We start from the raw sequence: 10,100 nt of genomic DNA, 5'->3' as shown, positions 1-10,100 counted from the left end.
GAGGACAAGATTTCTGTTTTATTAAGACTGTCTACATTTTTCGAAGTTGAGTTAAAGCCTAAATATTTATTCCAAGAGTAGGCTTTTAGATTCATACTTTTCTAACAAAAAATAACATTTTTGGTAAAAAAATGATATGAAAAAATACAAAAAAAAATCATTGCGAAGTAATAATAGTTTTACATTTTCAAAATTAAGTATATTAAAACCATACTGACTCAAATCTATTCAGTCAACCAGTTATTGCGGACCCACTAATGGCATAGGTTTCAGTTAGATTGTTTTCTGGGGGAAACCAAAACAAGCCATAAAGATGAAGACATAGTAGGAAACAAGACAAACCATAACAAAATTGTAATGCACCATGCAAGCGTCTTTTCAATTATACATGACCATATGAGTACGGTTTTCAAAATTCAATTACAAGGTCCCCGTGTCCCCTACATAGGTATGTTTTATGAAAACATTTTACAATATTACTAGACATCGCGATGGGGAACTTGGGGAACTTGGATAGTAAACGTCTTGTTCTTAGGGGGTAAGAAAATGAAATTTACATTCGCATAACAAACAGGGGAACAATAAAATACACTTCTTTGCTTTGAATTTAAATTACGAGTGTTTTTTTTTGGTAATTTAAAAGAAATACATGTGTAGGTAGTGTTGTTCTTTGGTGCAGATTGCTAGATTGTTGAAGATTTTATTCGAAGGGAGCTTCAAGGTGCAATGTATGTTCCCTTTGTTTTTGTACTGTAATCGTTTGCGTTAAAGTTGTCGTACTGAAATTGATATATGATTATTTCTGGGGTTTCTTATAATATGAGATAAGCTACCGATATTAGTCAATCATGTAAATAGTTTTAGGAGAATAACAAAGTTGGAACATTTGGCAAGATTAAAGATAATAAAATAGCTTTCATGTAAAAAACAAAAAGAACCATTTTATTGAATAAACAACTTGATACTCGAATAAACTATGTAATTTAATTTTCTTCTAAACAGCAATTCGATGTGATCTCAATCGTTCTCTTCGAAGAAATATACGAGGTGCTTTACAAAGCAAAGTTTGAACTAGGTTATCGTACTTCTTCTTCAAGCACCCTTTCGCTTCGAACGGTTGGCCATCGATTCCGCGAATCGTCGCCAGTCAAACGAAAAAACACTTCAGTCACTTTTTTATAATGAAACTAGTTGCGCAAATAAATCCAAGTATCTACCTGATGCTTCCATAAGGACTATAGCAGTTGTTTTTGCGCCCTCTACGAACTTTTCAAATAGGGACGTAATTTCTCAGTGTTTCGAAGTTATATTACAACCTTTGATGACTAATATTTTCTTATTACAATCATAATATTTTCCTCCCCTTCGGTTACCCTCAGGAGATTGAGGGGTGGCATTCAAATACCACGATACTGAGCTATTAAAAACGTACATTCAGACTAAGTAATTTGTTTTCCTAAACAATTTCCTATGTCTACACCCGACTCCCAAGCGAACTGGATCCGCCAAAACAAAATATCTAAATAGAGATGTATCGACTAACAAGTATAGACTCGATACGTTCCCTCTTCAATTTGCGACTGCAAAATTGGATTTGATCCTCAACACTATTCGGATAGTCGTTTATCTCAATTCCGTAGGCACAGACAAAGCGGCAGCATCTACTGGTGAGAACCCAAAATATGTGCGCGTATCATAAATAAAGCATCGAACTTACTCGAGGCTATAGCTCTCAAAATAGGGATCTAATAATATTTCGCCTAGGTCTTATGATGTATTAGCGTGAATTGAGTGCTATTGTAAGTTCTTGTTATTAGGAGATTGAACTCTGTTACAAAGGTAAGTAGTAACTTAAAAATATGTGTTGTGTTTCTACAAAAGCCGGTAATGGTGAAGTAAAACGCAAGCCCTTTGACCTTCAACGTTGGCAAGCCATCAACTTGGCTTCATGATATTCATTTTTAAATAAAATTTATACTTACCATTTCAGGCGAAGTTTGGTCCAACACCTGTCCGTATTTCAGGGCAAATGACTAGACCATGGGGATGCAACTGAAGTACAATAATTTTCTGAGGTTTTTTTTTAGAAATGCGCCATCTAGTGACGGATGCCCCGTAACTTGGGTATTTGTACTTCGTTTTAGTCACTAGATGTCACTGCACCTTAGACCGATATTTCATCGATTTAATAACAAATCTAAAAAAAGTTTTGTGATTAGAAATATTAACAAATATTGTAATTAAATAATTTTATGATTTATTTTTAATTCTTTTTTATCTATGAGGACGTCTTAGTTAATCACAATAATCACACTACTTGAAACCACTTGAAACACTGACGATTGACATTGACAGTCGACCATACTTTTAAATTAAACCGTTTTCCGTTTTCTAACGTGTTGGTTTATTCTGAGTGTTATTTTCTGGTTTTTTTATTACGATTGTTGCGTGTTCCTGGACTCTGATACTGACTGCTTCTGTGATTGACCTGGCTTCGTATTTTGGACCTGTGATCTACTGCATTTTCATTGACCCGGCTTTGTATTTTGGAACCTCGATCGACTGCTTTTACATTGACCCGGCACCGTATTTAGGACTAGAAAATGCGTCCAGTGGATCGTCTTAGGGCGGAATGCCATCAACGTCAAGATATAAGTGCTACTTTGATTGTGACAATGACGGTAAGTTCAAAACTTTTAACTTTATAATGCACGTAATTTATCTTTTGCTGATAGGCTGCACAATATCCATTATTGTCATCCGTGCAATCTGTGGTCATCATAGTCCTTGAGTCATCAAAAATCTAAGATGCACTACCACACACACTCCTGTCCTGACCCTACACAAACAATTGAAACTGCACATTAACTTTTATATCCAATCAAAAGACTCGGAATCTACGTATAAGACAAAGCCCGCTCTAGACGACCCTCTGACCAAATAACTTCATCAGGTTTTAAAACTATGATTTTACAGTGGCGTAGCATGGGATTCCGCCGCCCGGGGCGCAGGTATATTTAGCTGCCGGTCAGTGGGTAGTCTTAGGGGCGAGCCCCCTTATTTAGGTACTTATTTAAATTCAAATGACTACAATTTAATAAAATTCTAAAGATGGTTTTGGCAAGAAAGAATTATTATTGATATCGACTCATGACCAGGTGCGGTCTCAGCCCATGATTTTGGGATTCACTAGGGTGCTGGAAGGAATACTTTCAGAAATTGTTACTGGCTCTCTTTGATATGTAGTGCAGCAGTGTGAAAATTTTAGCATCCTACCTAGGATTTTGTTGATTCATACACTAATGATCTATGTATAACTTTGTCGATTCATACAGCATGCAACAATATTTTTTGCAAACTAGGATATGTTAGATTTTCCTTTAAAGCTCAAAAAACATAAAGCCTTGTGTGGACTAAGCATTTATTGTCAAATTAAACGAAAAACAAGCAGATGTAAAAATTCAAGAGCGAGTCGAAAAATTTAGTACCCTGCCTGCCTGATAGGTTAGATCTTCTTTAGTAGACAAGAAGTTATTGGGAGGTAGGCTAGAAGTATAGATAGATATCTATCTATCTTGTTGTATTTGTTATGGTGGTGGTGGTGGTATCTATACACACTATGTACACCATAACAAATTACAATTTAAAACTTAATAACTAAAGGGGTGTAACAATGGTGGTCTTATCGCTAAAAGCGATCTTTTACAGACAACCTTTAATGTATAGTGACTCTTCTCAAGAAAATTGTATTATGGGGTGGCATAAATAGGAACTGACAATGTAAAGGCGGCAAAAAATGCCTTTGCCTCTACTGTCAACGCTATCAGCTTCTACTTGGCTTGATGCTGCAGCTAGGCGGCGGTGCCGGCCCCTAGAGTAGCGCCACCCAGGGCCATGGCCCCTCGGCACCCCATGCTATGCTACTGTGATTTTATTTACTTCAACTGTGGTGTTCCTGTTCTAGTACTGCTAGACCTCAGCTATTATTTCTAGTGTTAGATTAATATTCAAGGATGGTATCACAGTACATTACTAAAATTTTATACATATGATGATGATATCTATTACGGTATTTTAATGAGAGTGAGTTGTTCATGTATAAAACTTCTTGATTTCAGGCCCATTGCACCGATTTCCTAAACCTGAATACCCACATTTGGAAAAGTTTAACTCGTGGAAAAAAGTACTAGATAAAGCTTTACAAGAGAAAGGCGACATCTACATTTATAACCAAATTCGATTTTGCGACAGACATTTTGAAGAGTGTTACCGTTCAGCCAGTCACCGACTTACTCCAAATGCAATACCAACTCTAGGTACCTACTATTTAGATGTCTTATGTTATTTAAATCTTAATAGAAACAAAACCACATTTCTTTGCCTTCGCTGTAATAACAAAATTGTTCCTCAAATATTAAATAAAATTTTCTACTGAATAATCTAATCCTAATTAGAAGAAAATAAAATGAATATTATATACCAAAAATAATTGATGCAACATGCTATCTTCTAAGAATTAAATGAATATTGTTCTATATTCTACATAATTATACAGTAACTATAAATAATTTCATCCTTTTGCAGATTTATCTACATTACCAGTTGGTCAAACTCTTGAAGGTCCATCGGGACATGTCGAGGCAGACATGTCGAATTTATTAAACATTTCGCAAGATAAACTTGCTGTCATTGAGCCATCCAGCTCTACCCACTATCATAGTGATGTACAGAATGCATTACAGACAGCTGAACGCCCTAAAGGTAAATATTTTTATTGACAATTGACCTTTGACTTGTAACATTAGGTTTTTCTTTCCATCATCAGGATTCCAATTTGTTTCCACTGTAGGGTCATAAAACTTCTTGCAGAGAGAGAGTGGGCATTTAAGCGTACATAGGGAAATAAGGACAGAGAAAGCGACTTTGTTTTATACTATGTAGTGAAGCCTATGTGTTATTACATTTTTTATAAGCTATATTACTGTAAAGTTTCATCTAAATCCGTTTAGTAGTTTTCGCGGGAAAGAGGAACAAACATCCTCACAACATTTATAATATTAGTACTAGTATAGGATTATTTCATACTAACTGCGTCCCGCGGTTTCACCCGCGTATACCGGAATAAAAAATAGCCTATGTCTAATTCCAGGGTATAAGCTATCTACATACCAAATTTCATCCAAAGCCGTTCAGTAGTTTTTCGTGAAAGAGTAACAAACATCATCCAAACTTACAAACTTTCGCGTTTATAATTTTAGGTAGGATTATTTCCGCACTTGCAGGAATCAATAAATGTAAGACAATAACAAATCTCCGAACTTGTAAACCTGAATTAAATGGATTAATAATAATAACTTGATATAATCCTACAACTTATGTGTCATAATAATTATTCATCCAAATAGCTAGTTCTAACCATCCATACCATTTTTTTTCGTTGGTAGAAAAGGCCCAAAATGTATGGAGTCTGAATGATCTTCTTTATATCCATTTTGTTTACCCATAAAATCCCCATAAAAATATTTATCAAGCTTGTATCTGCTGTTGTAGGGAAGTCTCCACTTTTGTATCTGTTCCTCGAAGCCTACCTATTCCAATCTCTGGTCATAATATAATAACAGAACAATATTATGTAACATATTTTTATCACAATTCTATTAAAACTTTGTGTAACACTATTTCTTTGATCTGAGGTGTAACATAATTTAAATTACAGGTTCTAGGAAAAGAGGGACTTGTCAATATTTAAAACGAGTCGTCACCTCCAAAGAGAAGGAGATAATAAAGTTAAAACAGAAAGTATTGAAGCTGAAAAAGAAATATAAGGAACAAAATAACAAGAAACTCTCTGCAAGGAAAATTTCCACATCAAAATCATTTTTGAAAGAGTTAAATAAAATGCCTGCAACAATAAAAATATTTACTTCCCTCCAAATGAAATGGAAAAAGAAACCACGAGGCAGGCGATTTACATTTAACGAAAAAATCATGGCATTGACCATTTACAAACAGAGTCAGAAAGCTTACAACCTCATGCGAAAAATGTTTGTCTTGCCATCAAAGCGCAGCCTACAAAAAATGTTGAGTAAATTTGAACTGAAACCAGGCTTCAATCCTGATATATTTAAAAATTTAAAAGCTACAGTAGCAAAATTGCCGGCAGAAAAAAAGTTGGTCAATTTACTGTTTGATGAGGTATCATTGGCTCCGGGTGTTTTTTACAACCCTGCCCTAAAACAGATAACTGGTTTTGAAGATTTTGGGCACAGACAAACAAAAAAACTCGCAGATCATGCCTTGGTCTTTATGATCAAGGGTATAAAAAGCAAAGTGAAACAACCTTTATGCTTTTCATTTTGCCAAGGTGCCACGAAAAAGGACGATTTAAAGAAGCTGATCAAAACAATAATAAAAGAAATCTCCAATACTGGATTGATAGTTATTGCCACTATATGTGACCAATCAGCCACAAATATTTCTGTGATAAAAAGTCTTCAAGAAGACACAAAACGCAAATATTTACAAGAGGGTAATGAATATAGGACCCAAGCCTTCGAGTTTGAAGACCAAAAGGTCTTCCCATTATTTGATCCTCCACATCTTTTAAAGGGAATGAGAAATAATTTACTCGCCAAACATTTGAAATTTGTACAAGATGGGAAAACAAAGTATGCAAAGTGGGAACATTTGGAGATGCTGTTGAAGTTAGATGTTGGGGATGATGAAATTAGGCTTGTTAATAAATTAACAGAAAACCATGTTAATAAAGAGAAAATTCCAAAAATGAAAGTGAAATATGCTGCACAAGTTTTCAGCCAAAGGGTATCATCAGCATTGAGATTCTTAGCAAGTAAGTATGCTTTTATTGTTCTCATTATTTTCTCTATATTTAAAAAAAATTGCTATTAATTTACTAAATTAGATTTTTATTTTTAATTTACATGTTTTTAACCATCTTCATTCTCCACAGACAAATTAGAAAGTTCATTATTTTTCTTTAAAATAATATTAGATGTCCTGGCTACATTTATAAGTTCAAAAATATTTAAAAACAAACAATTGAGATGCTATTTCTCTCGATAAAATTCAAAATAAAAATACAATTCATATCTAATAATTTATCTAAAATTGGCTATGTCAATATTTAAGATGCATAAGATATATTGTTGGAATAACATTATAAATTGAAATGAAATAATAAATTAAAATTATCATATTGAAATAAAAATTTGAGACATTATGAAACTACAAAATATAGTTTAATGTTGGTTTCTTACTAATTATATTTACACCCACAACTATTTACTGAACCAACTGATAAAGACGCACAGTAAATCGTTACTGCCACTTTAAAGTTTGTAAGTTTGTGCCTTTTCGACACAGCCGTGAGGCACACCGTTTAATTTTTAATTAAATTTTTGTATTTTTGTTTTTTTATTGTGTCCCCTAATCTGGGTCGAATAAATGTATTTTCTTTCTTTTTTCTTTAATTTCGGTCCACAATAGCAAAAAAGATTGATATGAACTGTATTCTAGTACTTATTTAATATATTGTTTCAGAACACAACCTTCTTCCGGCGGAGTGCGAAGAAACTGCTGATTTTCTACTCATTATGGACAAACTATTTGATTCTTTCAATGGACATTCATATACAGGTGATCCAAAATTTTCAAGGGGTGTGTAATGAATAATTCTCCTCATTTTAGATTATGGACAGAGGTAGTTCCTATATTGGATTCAATGACTTTTAAAACTATAAAAAAACGGGATGGTACAGAAGAAGTAAGATATGAAAAAGTGCCATCCCTTCAAAATTGGATCCACAATATTAAAACGTTTAAAGAAATGTGGGAGTTTTAAAAATCAAATATAAAGTTACTAGCCTTTTAACCAGAAATTTCAATCAGGACCCTCTTGAAAATTTTTTGTAACATTAGAAGTAATGGGATACGAAATGTTAATCCCTCGTGCCTACAATTTATTAATGCGTTCAAAACTTTGTTACTTAATAATTTAAATTCGCCCCATTCTGTAAGTGCCAACTGTGAAAAGATGAAAATAAATCACTGCAATCTTTCAAAGATCTTCTTGCTGAAAAACAAAACAATGAAATTGAATTGGTTAGTGGTGATTTTCCTATTGATTCTTTAATTAATACAATGAACCAAATTAAATGGAATGACTCGATTTTGCATGCCGAATCAAAAAATATGTAGCAGGATACATTGTAAAAAATCGAAATGTAAAGTGTTCAAAAATGTGGAACATGTACTAATGATATATTAAGAAAGGAAATTGATTTTGAATCATTTAATTATGAAATAGATTATACGAAAAATCCTTATTTAATGCATGTGATGATTTTATAAAATTATTAAATGAAATATATTATATGATTGTTGCATGTTTACGAGATTCACCTGAAATAAAATATCTGAAAGAAAAATGAAATTTTACATCAATTGCCATTGTGATTTTAGTATAATTACTTGTATAGTTCATAAAAATAAATTAATTGATTTTATAATTAATATGTCAATTAATTTAATCATTCACAGTTGGTGCACCGGGGTTAATAGAATAATTAACGGAAAAATAACAAATTTCGATGTAAATGATGAAATTAAGTTACAAGCATTTAAATATTGTAATACACATAAAAAAAGGAAATAAAATATACTTAGCCGATAAATGTACTCTTTATCTTTTGTTTTTTTATTATCTCCCATAATATTATTGACTAGACTAGAAGTTGGAAACTGAAAACTGGAAACTGGAACTGGAAATTGAAATCACTGTTTTAAATTCAATTTACAGTAAATTGAATTTAAAACAGTGATTTCAATTTTCAAATTTAAAAACATATTTAAGAGAACTCTTGAAAAGCGCCATCTACCCTAACCATACATGAAGTAACCACGCCATCTTGTGACGGGGGCCCGTTAACTTTCACGCTAGTAAGTTGTTTTGAACGATGAGTTGCGTATCTATCTCTATATAGTGTATTATCTATGGACTAGACTGACATGGCTCGTTATAGGTTTGACTCAAGACAATCAAAGACGTTTCTATTATGTTACTGGACTAAGGCAATTTCATCCATATAAATTGAAATAACTGTTTTCTTTATGTAACCCAAAAATGGGTGGTTTAGTTCCGTTTGTGGTCGATTCTATTTATTTGTTGTGATATTTTCCTGGTGGTTTACTTATATCCACCTTGTTCTTCAAAGCTATACGTCAGTTACTTCGCAGCTTAGGGCTGCATCCTACTATGGACTAAATCATTGGCATCCTTTTGTATTATGTGACTGGCGCTGAAGTCTCATCTCATAAATATTTGTGCTATATTTTCAGGTCATGTTTTGTTACGTTACTTTTCAGTTATATGCAAATTTTCCCTGATAGCATCTAAACATCCTTGTATCAAGAGTAAGGGAACCGCATACGTGGTCTATATTGACGACGAAAAAATACGATAAAAATATTGTAAAGGTTTTGCAAGCTTGCGTGAGGGAGGATACGTGTCCGTAACTTATTATTTTTATCAAAACACTTCCTTATGAAGATGTGTGTTGTGGCGGGAACGTAAAAATGTGAAGCTATGTCATTTTGTGGGTTGACAGAATTTCATGAATTTGAATTCATGAACAGGGGCATTGTAATACTTTGAACATTGACGATTGTTGACAAGCAATGAATATTTTTATTGGGGCTCTTATACATCTATCTACCTATGGTATTTGATGATTCGCTTAAAGGCAAATGTTCCGATGAGGTAGTATATTTGATCACTTGGCACCGATGAATTCAGCTTAGATAAATGCTTTTAATGATGCCATTGGCGTTCGGACAAAAAAGTTGACTACCTACTACAGTTATTACTTAAAAATATGCTTTTATAGTATAATTTATTAAATATGATTTTATCAATATTAAACCATATTTTTAAACTCAGCAAAGCGAGCACCAATCAAGAATTAAAGCAAAAATTTATTCACAAAAAAGAAATGCCTGGAGTTAACGTTTCATAATTGATTGAAGAGTAAATCGTTCACAAATAATTTGTTTCAGCTAATAGAGACGATTTAATTGAATAA

Source organism: Helicoverpa armigera, chromosome 12, assembly GCF_030705265.1.
Source record: "Helicoverpa armigera isolate CAAS_96S chromosome 12, ASM3070526v1, whole genome shotgun sequence".
NCBI lineage: Eukaryota > Metazoa > Arthropoda > Insecta > Lepidoptera > Noctuidae > Helicoverpa > Helicoverpa armigera.
This window is presented reverse-complemented; position numbering follows the sequence as displayed.